Source organism: Felis catus, chromosome C1 (genome assembly GCF_018350175.1).
Source record: "Felis catus isolate Fca126 chromosome C1, F.catus_Fca126_mat1.0, whole genome shotgun sequence".
NCBI classification, from domain to species: Eukaryota; Metazoa; Chordata; class Mammalia; order Carnivora; family Felidae; genus Felis; species Felis catus.
This window is the reverse complement of record NC_058375.1, coordinates 183693498-183705573: the sequence shown is the minus strand read 5'-3', so window position 1 is coordinate 183705573 and position 12076 is coordinate 183693498.

The following is a 12076-nucleotide window of genomic DNA, read 5'->3' as shown; positions in this document are numbered from 1 at the left end:
CTACCCAGGTGCCCCTGTATGTCTTTGCTTTTAAAGAAAGGGTCACCATGTTACCAACTCCATACTGATTCACTGAGCTTAAACTTTATTGCTTCCAATAGCTTAGAAATAGGGCAAAGCAGCATCCCTTAAAATTCAATATGAAAAGAACCCACAATCTCAACATTTAGAAACCTTGGTAGAAAGAAAGAATTTCTTTATTTTAAATTGCAGATAATATGAAGAGCAGAAAGGTACTTACAGCTCCATGTGTATGGAGACCCATCTGTTCCATCTCTGCTTTTCTTGCTCTCCTAATAGGGATGGCTTTGCCTTTCCCAGCCTTTAACAGTTAAAGATGAAAATTCTACATAATAGAGGATCTTCATTTATCTGTGAAAAGCTTACTTGGAAATGTGGGAATCTTCGAGGGAATTACAACTGACTTTGCCATTGATGAATTTAGCATATTATATATTTTTATTAGCATTGGTGTTGACATTATAAGATCATTTGAATAATAAAATGTCATTTGTTATTGGGTTATCGTTTTCTTGAACACAAATGCTCATTATACATTTTATACATATGACAGGTACATATTACATGTATAACTAAACTAGGACAATCTCCATGAATTGTTGATAAGATTAACATGGAATTATCCCACTTCTACCATGCAGAAGCATTATCTTGATAAGTATAAAGGAACTTAAGAAGATTTTGCTTAGTAGTATTCTTTGGAAATGGCTATTAACAATATTTGCAGAAATGTTTTCTTTGTTTTAATTTTCAGATGAACCTGAGTCCCATATTCAAGGGTTGGTAAGTTTTTGGTAGAAACAAGCATTACTTCTGCAGCCCACACAATGTCATGAGTTATGAAATAGGGAGTGTTCTCAGAAACGTCAGTTTTCACAATGCCAGGGTCTACAAGAGGTGGACACTCCTATGTCATTCTGTCAGTATATAGAGGGGATTTGAAGTATTAAACACAGATAGAAATTTATATTTCTAATTTAAAGGAAAAGTCAGGAATTTATCAATCACTTTTAAGTTTTTTAATTTGTGTTAATCATCTTTTTTTTTACAGTTTGCTTTTAATCTGTATTATAATGAAATAATGACCAAGGTTTTAGAGCATTTAAAATATATATAAGTAGCTTTGAGTCTATTCTTTAAAAACAAAAAAAAAGTAACAAAACTTGGACTCTATATGACTAAGGAGTTAGATGCGACCAATCATTATCTGTCAACTACATATTTGGTTCTTTTCATAATACTATGTAATTCTAGAGGCCTGGCATATGAATTTGTAATACCTATAAGTTATAATGATAAAACATCAAGATCATAGATGTGGGTGTGAAGTTCTGCCATTTTCCTTGGTGCAGTATCTCCTGTCTTAGGTCTCAATAACCACTTGTTAGGGCTTTCCCATTTGGATTGAATGCCACCCTGTTATCTTTCGTGGCAATATTTAACACCTACTCACCAGAAAAATCACCACTGAGCTGATGAGCAGTTCTATCAATACCACAACAATTCCCTTCAGTATAAAATAAATGGAAAAATTAACAGGCTTTCAAGAATCTTCAGACACCCATAAAAGCAGGAGGTAGAGCTGTAGTCAATCCAGATCACAGCTAACTCCAAATCTTTTATCAGGAGCGGTTGTTTATATACTTGAATATAAATGTACCAGATGTGTTTTCATTTCTTTCATTCTGGACGAGCTGAGGACTGTCTCATTTTCCTAGCCTTGACTGACTACCCTGATTCCTCACTACCATTCTCTCAGGGCTGGAAGGACTGTGGCTCTTTCAGCATCAGGCTAAAAAAGATTTCCTTCTCTCAACTCCTCAGGGCCCCAAAGTATCCTTGTATGAAAAGGCTAATCAAGTGAGAATTCAAATGGAATAGGTGCTAACAGTGGAGAAGGCCTGTAACTAAACATGTTAAATCAATATACTCCTGGGTATGTAGGAAAACTAGCTAAATGCAAACTACCAGAATTTAGGGCACGTCCATTTAACTAATATTTGTTGTGCAACTTATCACACCTTGAGAGTGAAATTTATTGTGCAATTACCTAAAGTTTATACAGCCAGTTCTGACATATGATTAAGTTCTCAGATGGTGTTTGATGGTGGAATATTAGGCGAAGCTCTAAAATAATGAGCCTGGTTTCTGCTATGGTCATTAACTTCTTGTGGAGCCAATTCCAAAAATGGATTCCAAAAATGTTTTGGGCATTAATATCATGGTATGTGTAAGTATCAAGGTGATTCTTTGTAGGCTTATATCAACCAATACTCTTAGTTGCAAGCAACAGAAATTGACCTTGGTTCATTTAGCATTAAAGGAGTTTAGTTCAAAAGGTAGCTAGAATTGGACTTCATCAAAATTTAAAACTTCTTTTCATTAAACTCATGGTTTAATAAATGAAAATGCAAGCTGCAGACTGGGAGAATATGTTTGCAAAGCACATACCTGGCAAAAGATTCATAATAAGAATATATAAATGGCTCCAATAAATCAATAACAAAAAACCCCAGCACCCAATTGTAAATGGGCAAAAGGCTTAAACACTTAATGAAAGAAAATATAGAGACTTCTGCTTGCAGAAAGATGGGAGTAGATTCCTCCCATGAACTATGTATAACTGAAACCCTGAGCATTACACATAAAACAAACATAAGATGACCAGTGGCAAGTTCCTTGATTTTATTTTTGCCCCACGTATCTCAGACTTGAGACCTGAAGAAGCCAGCAATCTTGAAATGCCAATGTTGCGGATCAAAAAACCCTAGCAAACGCCTACCAAGACAGCAAATATTTAGACTATAACCACTCTACCCCAGCCAAACACCAAAGAAAAACCTGCGACCTCACCCCAACCTACACCAGTACAGATGGAGTGGGAAGCATAGATTGATTATACATTGGCTAGGGTGATGTCAGAGAAAGAGGAGCAAGGAATCATAATTTCATCCCCACTGGCCCTGCAGCCCTCACCCCAAAGTGTTAGTGGAGGTCCTGTGAGAAGCTTGAACTTCACCTCCATCCAGTAGTAATGAGGCATCTCTCTCCTTCCCCATTGTGGTATCAGAGGAAGCTTAGTGAAGAGTCAGGACTTTATTGCCCAGTGGTAATGAGACCACTTCCACAGAGTTGTCAGTGGAGACCACATAGAGAACTGGAACCCCCACCTGTGCCCAGCAGTAGGGAAGAACACCCCTCTCATGTGTCAAACAGAGGTTGAGTGGGGAACTTGGTCTTCTAGCTCCACTCAGAACTGAGTAGATGGTACCTCCCATTCCTGAACTGGAGTAGTGTCAGAAAAAAGCCAGCTAACATAGAAGGTATAAATATTTAAGGTCTATAATCTCATAATATGAAAATAATACCTAGTTTCAATAGAAAATAATAAAAACTAAGAACCAGAAAGATCCAAAACTAAGTGAAAAAAATGCAAAAAATAGATGCCAACAATATAGTGATGTCAGAATTAACTTTAAAAGGTTTTGGAACACCTACGATGAAGATGCTTCAACAAACAATTATGAATGTGCTTAAAACAAATGACAAAAATAGAAAACGTCAGCAAAGATATAGAAGACATAAAGAAGACCCAAATGGGGCGCCTGGGTGGTGCAGTCGGTTAAGCGTCCGACTTCAGCCAGGTCACGATCTCGCGGTCCGTGAGTTCGAGCCCCGCGTCAGGCTCTGGGCTGATGGCTCAGAGCCTGGAGCCTGTTTCCGATTCTGTGTCTCCCTCTCTCTCTGCCCCTCCCCCGTTCATGCTCTGTCTCTCTCTGTCCCAAAAATAAATAAACGTTGAAAAAAAAAAATTAAAAAAAAAAAAAAAAAAGAAGACCCAAATGGAAATTTTAGAACTGAGAAATGCAATACCAAAATAAAAAGGTCATTGGATGGGCTCAACAGCAGAATGAAGGGGACAAAAGAAAGAGTATCTATGAACTGAAAGAGCAAAAATGACCAAATCTGAACAACAGAGAGAAAATAGACTTAAAAAAAAACAAAAACAAAAACAAAAACAGCCCCTTTGGGGCTTTGGACTATAACAAAACAACAAAAGATGTAATATTCCTGTCATTAGTGTTCTGGGGGGAGGATTGGAGAAAGGGAATGGGGTTGCTGAAAATTTCCAAATCTGGTCAGAGACATAAACTTACAGATTTAAGAAGGTGAAACTAATCTATAGTGACAAAAATCAGAGTAAGAGCTGCTTGTGGGGTTGGGGTTAGGGTGTGACTATTGACTCAGTCCGTTCAGGCTGAGAATACCACAGACAGGGTGGCTTTTAAACAATAGAAATTTACTTCTCACAGTTCTGAAGGCTTGAAGTCTAAGATCAAGGTGCCAGCAGATTCAGTGTCTGGTGAGAGCCAACTTCCTTGTTCATAGACGGCTGTCTTCTGGCCGTAACTTCACAGGGTAGAAAGGGCAAGGGAGCTCTCAGGGCTCTCTTTTGTATGGGCATAAATCCCATTCATGAGGGCTCCACCCTCATGACTCAATCGCCTACCAAAGGCCCACCTCTCAATACCATCACACGGGGGATGAGGATTTCAACATCTGAACGTTAGGGAGACACAGACACTCGGTATGTAGCAACTATAAAGGCACATAGGGGAACTTTCTATGGTAACAGAAATTTTCTATATCTTTATTTGGTTGAAAGTAACACAAGTATATGCAATTGTCAAAACCCTTTGAACTATATACTTAAGATAGGCACATCTTACTATGTGTAAATTGTGTCTTAATGGAAGAAATGCTGATTGAAGAATTTATAGAGTTGTTGGGAGGACTAGAGACCCAAGCTCAATGCTAAGCTTCAGGACAAAGAACAAACCTACACAAGAGAACTCACCAAGCCTGGCGAGGCACCGAGCAGCCCTGCCAGGAAGCCAGCTTTCCGGTGGACAGCTGCAACTGTTTTCGGGACCTGCAGCCCCAAACCCAAATGTTTCTGCTGCCATTCTTTTCAGCAAAATGACTGCCGTTTGCTCAACTTTCTTCTTCTCATGACTTGCTTGTGAATCGGCATCTCACGTGGGTGAAACTGTGCTCCAGCTTGGGAATGAGAATGCAGAATATGAGTATTGTAAGGACTGGGCAGGGCAGCACTCATCAGGCTCAAGATCCTCCAAACACAGCGCACATGTTTATTCATGGTGCCAAGTCAAACTCCGATTGGACCTGAAGCAAAAGATCAAAAGTTAACATCACCAATAATGGAACAAACCAACATCCCTGACACAGGACACAATATCATTTCTGCGGTACTCCTGGCAAAAAACACACAACCTGAATGAAATCATTAGGAAATGCCACATGAACCCAAACATTCTATAAAACAACTGGCCTACATAGTTTAAAAAAACGTCAAGGTCATGAAAGACAAAAAATGTCAAGGTCAAAGGACATGAAAGACAATAGGAACTGTTCCACATTCCAGGAAACTAGAGAGACATGATAACTAATTGCAATACATGACCCTGGACTGCATCCTAGATGGAGAGGAGGGGTGGCTGGTGCGTCAGTCAGAAGTTACATAACATAACTGGGACTATGGACTGCTGATTAGATTATGATATTGTTATCAATGTTAAATTTCTTGATTTTGGTTATAGTACTGTAGCTGTGTAAAAAAAATTCTTATGAAATACAAAAATATTTAGGCACAAAGGGACTAATACCTGCCACTTATTCTCAAATGGTTCAGAAAAAAAAAAGTATGTGTGTATCTATGTTGAGAGACAGAGACAGAGAGATGGAAAGTTTGATAAAGCAAATGGGGCAAAATGTAAACAATTGGTGAGTCTGGATAAAGGGCATGCAATAGTTCCTTTTTTTTTTTAAGTATATTCTACACCCAGCGTGGGGCTCAAACTCATGACCCTGGGATCAAGAGTCACAGGGTATACTGACTGAGCCAACCAGGGGCCCCCATGAGTTGTGGTGTGTGTGTGTGTGAGAGAGAGAGAGAGAGAGAATTCTTTTTTAGTCTTCTGGCAACTTGTTTGTAAGTTTGAAATTGTATCCAATAAAAAGTTCGAAAAAAAGAAAGAAAAGATGCCAGTCCAGTCAGCCAGAAAACATAACACATTATTACTACAAATAGTAGCTTTCAGTGATGTTCACTATAAAACAGCAAACACATGACTCATTCATTATGGGCCTCACTTAGGGACTAACACCTGGTATGATGGCTAGATAAAGCTTATCCTCTCTACCAATTTAGTTAAGGATCCTGCATATTCTACCCAGAATTCTTACAGCATGTTAAAAGGATATTAAGAATGCTATAAAATATTTGTATTAAAGCCTCTAAAATTTTCAACCAAAAGATGTCAAGCCCTAAAGGAAGGGAAGAGACTAAAACTGTTAAGTGGCTTATATTTACCAGATCCGGTGGTTTCATCCTCACCCCAATCACCTAAATTGGGGTTGATTCCAGTTCACAGATGTGAAAACTGAGACTTAGAAAGTTACAGCAAATTGCTAACGATACACAGCTTTGAAGTAGGGAAACTAGAATTCAGAACTTGGCTTGATTCCAAGTCCACCAATCATTAAGAAGTGATTAGAGGGATGCCTGGGTGGCTCAGTCAGTTGAGCATCCCACTCTTCATTTTGACCCAGGTCATGATCTCGTGGGTTCCTGACATTGAGCCCTTCACGGGGCTCCCCACTGGGCACAAAGCCTGCTTAAGATGCTCTCTCTCCCAAGAGGAGCCAAGATGGTGGAAGAGCATGGAAGTTTTTTGTGTGCCTCACATCTATGAAATACAGCCAGACCAACACTAAGCCATCCTGCACACCTAGAAAACTGATCTGAGGATTAACACAACAATCTGCACAACCTGAACCACAGAATTCAGCAGGTATGTGGGATGGAGAGGGGAACTTGGGGAGAGAAGCCGCAGAGGGCAGGGAACTGCTTTTGCGTGTCTAGAGAGGATGGAGCCTGGGGGCAGGGGGAGAATACAGGAAAACACCCCTTCCCAAAAGCAGCTGGAGAGAAAGTGGAAAATTGGAAACAGCCGCAGGGACTGAACTAAAAGGGGAGAAAGGAGAGGATTTAAATTCCATTAAGACTGTAAACAGGGGGAGTGCAGAGTCTGAAACGCCACAGTTCGATAACTGGCGGTGCTCTGGTGGGAAGGGCAAATCCCCAGGAGCAGAATGGGGTCCAGGAGGTTCTTGGGCCACATGGGGAGAAGCAGTTCCACTGCTGGAAGGACATTTGGTAGAGGCTGTGAGGCCACCTGGGCCCAGCAGACCCCAGAAAACGGCCACATTCGCTGGTGCTGGAACAAGGTCGTTGGGGGTAAAGCCTGGTGCCAGATGTGTGTTGTGATTTCCCATAATCCCTGAGGCGCTGCTGCTACACTGTCTCATGAACTTTTTCTGGGGCGGAATTAGAAGACTTGCCTGTGTGGAAAGAAAGCTTGAATGGACCAATGAGTTTCAATCGAGTGTTCATTATGCCCTCCCAGTTAATCATTGCTGCCCTTGGGCAGGTAGACCTGGCTCCCTGGCTTGGGCCGGCCAAGACCCACCCAAATAGACATCTGGGAAACCTGAAGGCCAGGATTTCTAATGTAAGAATTTCTTTTGTTGGTTATGAGAAAAAAACTACTAAATACACACATGTAATTTAATGGGCATGCTAATCAGGGACAAAGTTGTTTTCAACATGTTAAAATTTCAAATAGAGAACCACTCACATCACTGTAATAGATGTGGTTAGCACAGTGACTTTTAATTTCTTAAAGCATGTCTTTTCATTTCAGTAATTAATATAAAACTGAAACACACCAAATTTGGATATTTACATTTCCTTTTTCTTTCCCAGACTAGAGGCATAGTTTAATGTTTACACTATACATAGAAAAGTGGGTGTTAACATTTCAGTATTTTTTCTGAAAACATTAGTTCCTTAACCACATATCATTCTTTTGAATTTGTTCTTCTGGGAAACCATATGTCTCAAAATTTTTATTCTTTTTTTTTTTTTTATGTTTATTTATTTAGAGAGAGAGAGAGAGAACAAATGGGGGAAAGGCAGAGAGAGAGGGAGAATCCCAAGCAGGCTTGTTCAGCATGAAGCCTGACACAGTGCTTGATCCCAAGACCACGAGATCATGACCTGAGCTGATATCAAGAGTCAGAGGCTTAACCAACTGAGCCACTCTGATGCCCCTCAAAATTTTTATTTTTTAATCCCCTCCAAAAGTATTAGTTAGGATTCCATTTTTTTTTAATGTCCAGCTTTAATGATACAGCCAATCTGACAATCTGTGTATGTTCCTCCTTTTTTTTCCCACATCTTTATGTATAAAGCTATGGCTACAGACCAAGTTACAATGAACAAGATTCATTCCTTATTCCAAAATATCTTCCAGATGAATTAAAGATTTAAATGTAAAAAAAAACAAAACTATAAAAGCACATATATGAGCAAATATTTAAAGCATAATTCAAAACCAGAAAAGACTATGTAAATGCCAAGACTAAATATTTAAAACTTACACAGAGAAACACTCCATTAACATCAAAAGATAAACAAAAAACTGGAATCAAGAAATGATCAAATGACAAAGGGCCAATATTCTAAATACACAGAGATGTTAATAAAAAACAGATGTACAATGGAAACCAATTTGAAAATAAATCATATATATATATATATATATATATATATATATATATAAAAGTCCTGGGGATGTAATGTACTGCATGATGGCTATAGTTAACATACTGTATTATATATTTGAAAGTTGCTAAGAAAATAAATCTTAAAAGTTCTCATCACAAGAAAAAAAAATGTGTAACTGTGTGTAGATAACTGGACATAGTGTGGCAATCACTTTGTAATAGATACAAATATTGAATTGTCATGTTGCACACCTGAAACCAATATGATGTTGTATACCAATTACGTCTCAAAGAAATGAACCACTAAAATAAATAAATAAATAAATAAATACGGTATGACATATATAAAAAAAAAAAAAACCAGAGGTACAGCCAAATAGAAAAAAAATGCAAACACAAAAACAAATAGTTTGAAAAAAGAAGCATAAATAACCAAAAAAAATGATGATTTCAACTCACTAATAAAATACTGCAAAACACCCCCAAAAGATGTCATTTTTCTTCTCACTGAATTGCCAGAGTCTTAAAAAGATTGATAATGCCCAGTGTAGGCCAGCGTGTGGAGCCTGGAAAGGAGCAGCCTTCTCGCGGAGAAACCGTGAATTAGCCTTGAGGATGCAGGCCCAGAGGATGATGGGATAGAAAGACAGAAGGAGCCTGGGACACGGATGAAGGACTGGGAGCCGCTGCACTAGTCTAGGACTGCTGAACCGTGGGCTTGTTACAAAGAAAAGCAATACCTCATTTGGGTAAGTCACTCCATTTCAACACATACTGCCTAATGCGATCCTACTCAAACAAGGACTAATGGGGTGTTCCAAAAATGGTAGCAGCAATGCTCAGAAACATATGAGCTGGCATAGCAAAATGGAGAGGCCTGAGCTTTGGAGCCAGGACTGAGTTCATATCCTGGCCCTACCACCTGTTCCTGTATACACTGAACAACCACCTTGAAGCTCAGTTTACTTGTATGTTAAATTGGGATAGCAACAAACAAATTAAATTGTATGAAGATTAAATGGGATCATGTGGGAATGTACTTACCACAGTTCGTGACACCTAGTTACGTGCTCAATAAATTGAAATCCTTATTTTTTTTTTAATGTCTAATTTTAAGTTTTCAAAAAAGTTCCTTTTAGTGTGGTGAACAAGATTACTCCCGGGAAACTCCAGAATAAACATAGGGCATCTTTAAATTTTGAATATCCCCAAAGATTTAAATATATTTCTAAGTAGCTAATAAAAAGTTTCTTCACTACTTTGTCAAGTATATGAGGTAGTTCCCAGGATCTCCAGAAGAGCCAGATATCCAGGGCTGGACGCCAAGCAGCCAAGAACAAGTGCTGTTAAAGGCAGACATCTTTAATAAAAGATGGAGGAGGATATATTTTAAGAATGCTTTTTAGTTTTCAGTGCTCAGGCCCTTGTCAGCGATGAAGCCCTCCTCCTGAAACAGAACCCCTGTAAGAAGTTGCAGGTTCATGCTCTCATCCACTCATTCATATTTATTGATTCTTGGTCAGATGCCATGCTAGGGACTAGAGAACAAACAGGCAGTCTTGCCCTTATGGGATCAACAGGGTAGCAGAGGAGAAAGATGATAATAATAGAAATAATCATATAATTGTAGTTGATGGAAGGAAATAACTCTTACAGAAAGCAAAATTTTCTAGGAGAGCATATAGCAGACAAACCTAACATATTCAAGGTCAGGGAAGGCTTCCCTAAGCAAATGATACTTGATGAAATAATGACAATATTTCTAATAATAGCCTCTGTTTGTGTTAGAAAATTATAAACAGATCATTTTAAACATGAAGACCTATGAACTTTTCAGGGATCCCAAAAAAGGTTTGAAACCAGTTAAAAAAATATGATGGCTCAAAAAATAAAACCGCAAAGCTAAAATATTTAAACAGCTATAAAATATAAAATTTAGCAACATTATTTCCTTTCATATTCATAAAAATGTCATTAATTTTGAAAATAATGTGTAAATTAGCTTTTCTCAATTCCAAGAAATCCCAGAGAATGTGTGATTATTGATGAGAAACCACAGCCTATTGTAACTAAGCGACCAACAGAGAGCCCAATTCTTAAAATCAATTACAAAAAGCTATTCAAATTTATATTTTTAAATATAAAAATTGCATTTAATTTGAAATGGGATTACATTTTAATTTATTTGATCTTGTGCAGGGTAGAATCTATTAACCTACAAAGATCTTAAAATTCTCTGACTTTAAGGTCTTCAGTAGTTCAGGGCACAGGATCTCAGACCATGCAAAGTAGCACATGGCTGTGTCAGGACCTGAGATTAGGGGTTACCAATGGGCCCTTACCAGTAGATACAGGATGCCACAGGCACTGGAAGAGAGTAGGCAATCGGGAACTCACAGGTTGAGAGGACACTGACATCAAGAGAAGTCTAGTCCTGTCGATATCCACCTGGCATCCCATTCACCATCACCACTACATTTCCGGGCCACATCTTTGACCACTTTTCACACTCCATTTTGATTCCAGCTAAGCAATGATTTTTATTTCTGCGTGAGTACATAATAAGCTCTAGGGTACTGGTGAGCCCTTGAATCTTGCAACTGAGTGGTGTCTGAGAAGTGGCAGAGATAATGATGCCTTCCATTTGGAGGGCCCTGACAGCCAGAAAGACACCCTTGAGAGGCAACTCCTTCTAATGAGGCCCACCCTTCTGCCACTTAACCCCTTACTTCACAGACAGGCCTCTCCTCATGCCCCAGGAATGTGACATCAATCAGTATAGTTACATTCAACTTGCTATTATCTTGCTAAATCTGAGCTGTCCATTCTGTACTGATGGGTTCTTCTCAGAGTGATTGCTCTATATCTGGAACTCGTATTGAATTATAATAATAAAAACTTATTAGTCTCCACCCTTGCCCTAAAGGTGGATATCTCAATCAGAAACAGCAAACCTCATTCATTCCACCCATAATGCTCTCACCACCAAGCTCATTCTGCCACACACCATATTTCCCTTGCCCCAAGCAATGCTTGAAAACTCCCTCTCCTCCTAATTCCCCTAAATCATCACTAGTTATTTTAAATCCTGTTGTATTAACAAATTTAACTATGTTCAGATGTTAAAAATAACTATACATAAATACACCACCAAGAAAGGGGTGAATGGGGTCTCCTCTTACACCGTAATCACCCTTCTTGTGATGATGCGAGAAGATAAAATACATAATGAGATGAAGTGCGGTGAATGACATAGGCTCTGTGATGCAGCAGTAGGCTACTACTGACCTTCTGAAGATGTCGGGAGGATCGTCTGCTTCCAGCCTGCAGTTGACCCCAGGATAGTGAAACTGCAGGAAGTGAAACCGCAGATATGGCGGGGGTGAGGGTGGGGGAGAACTAC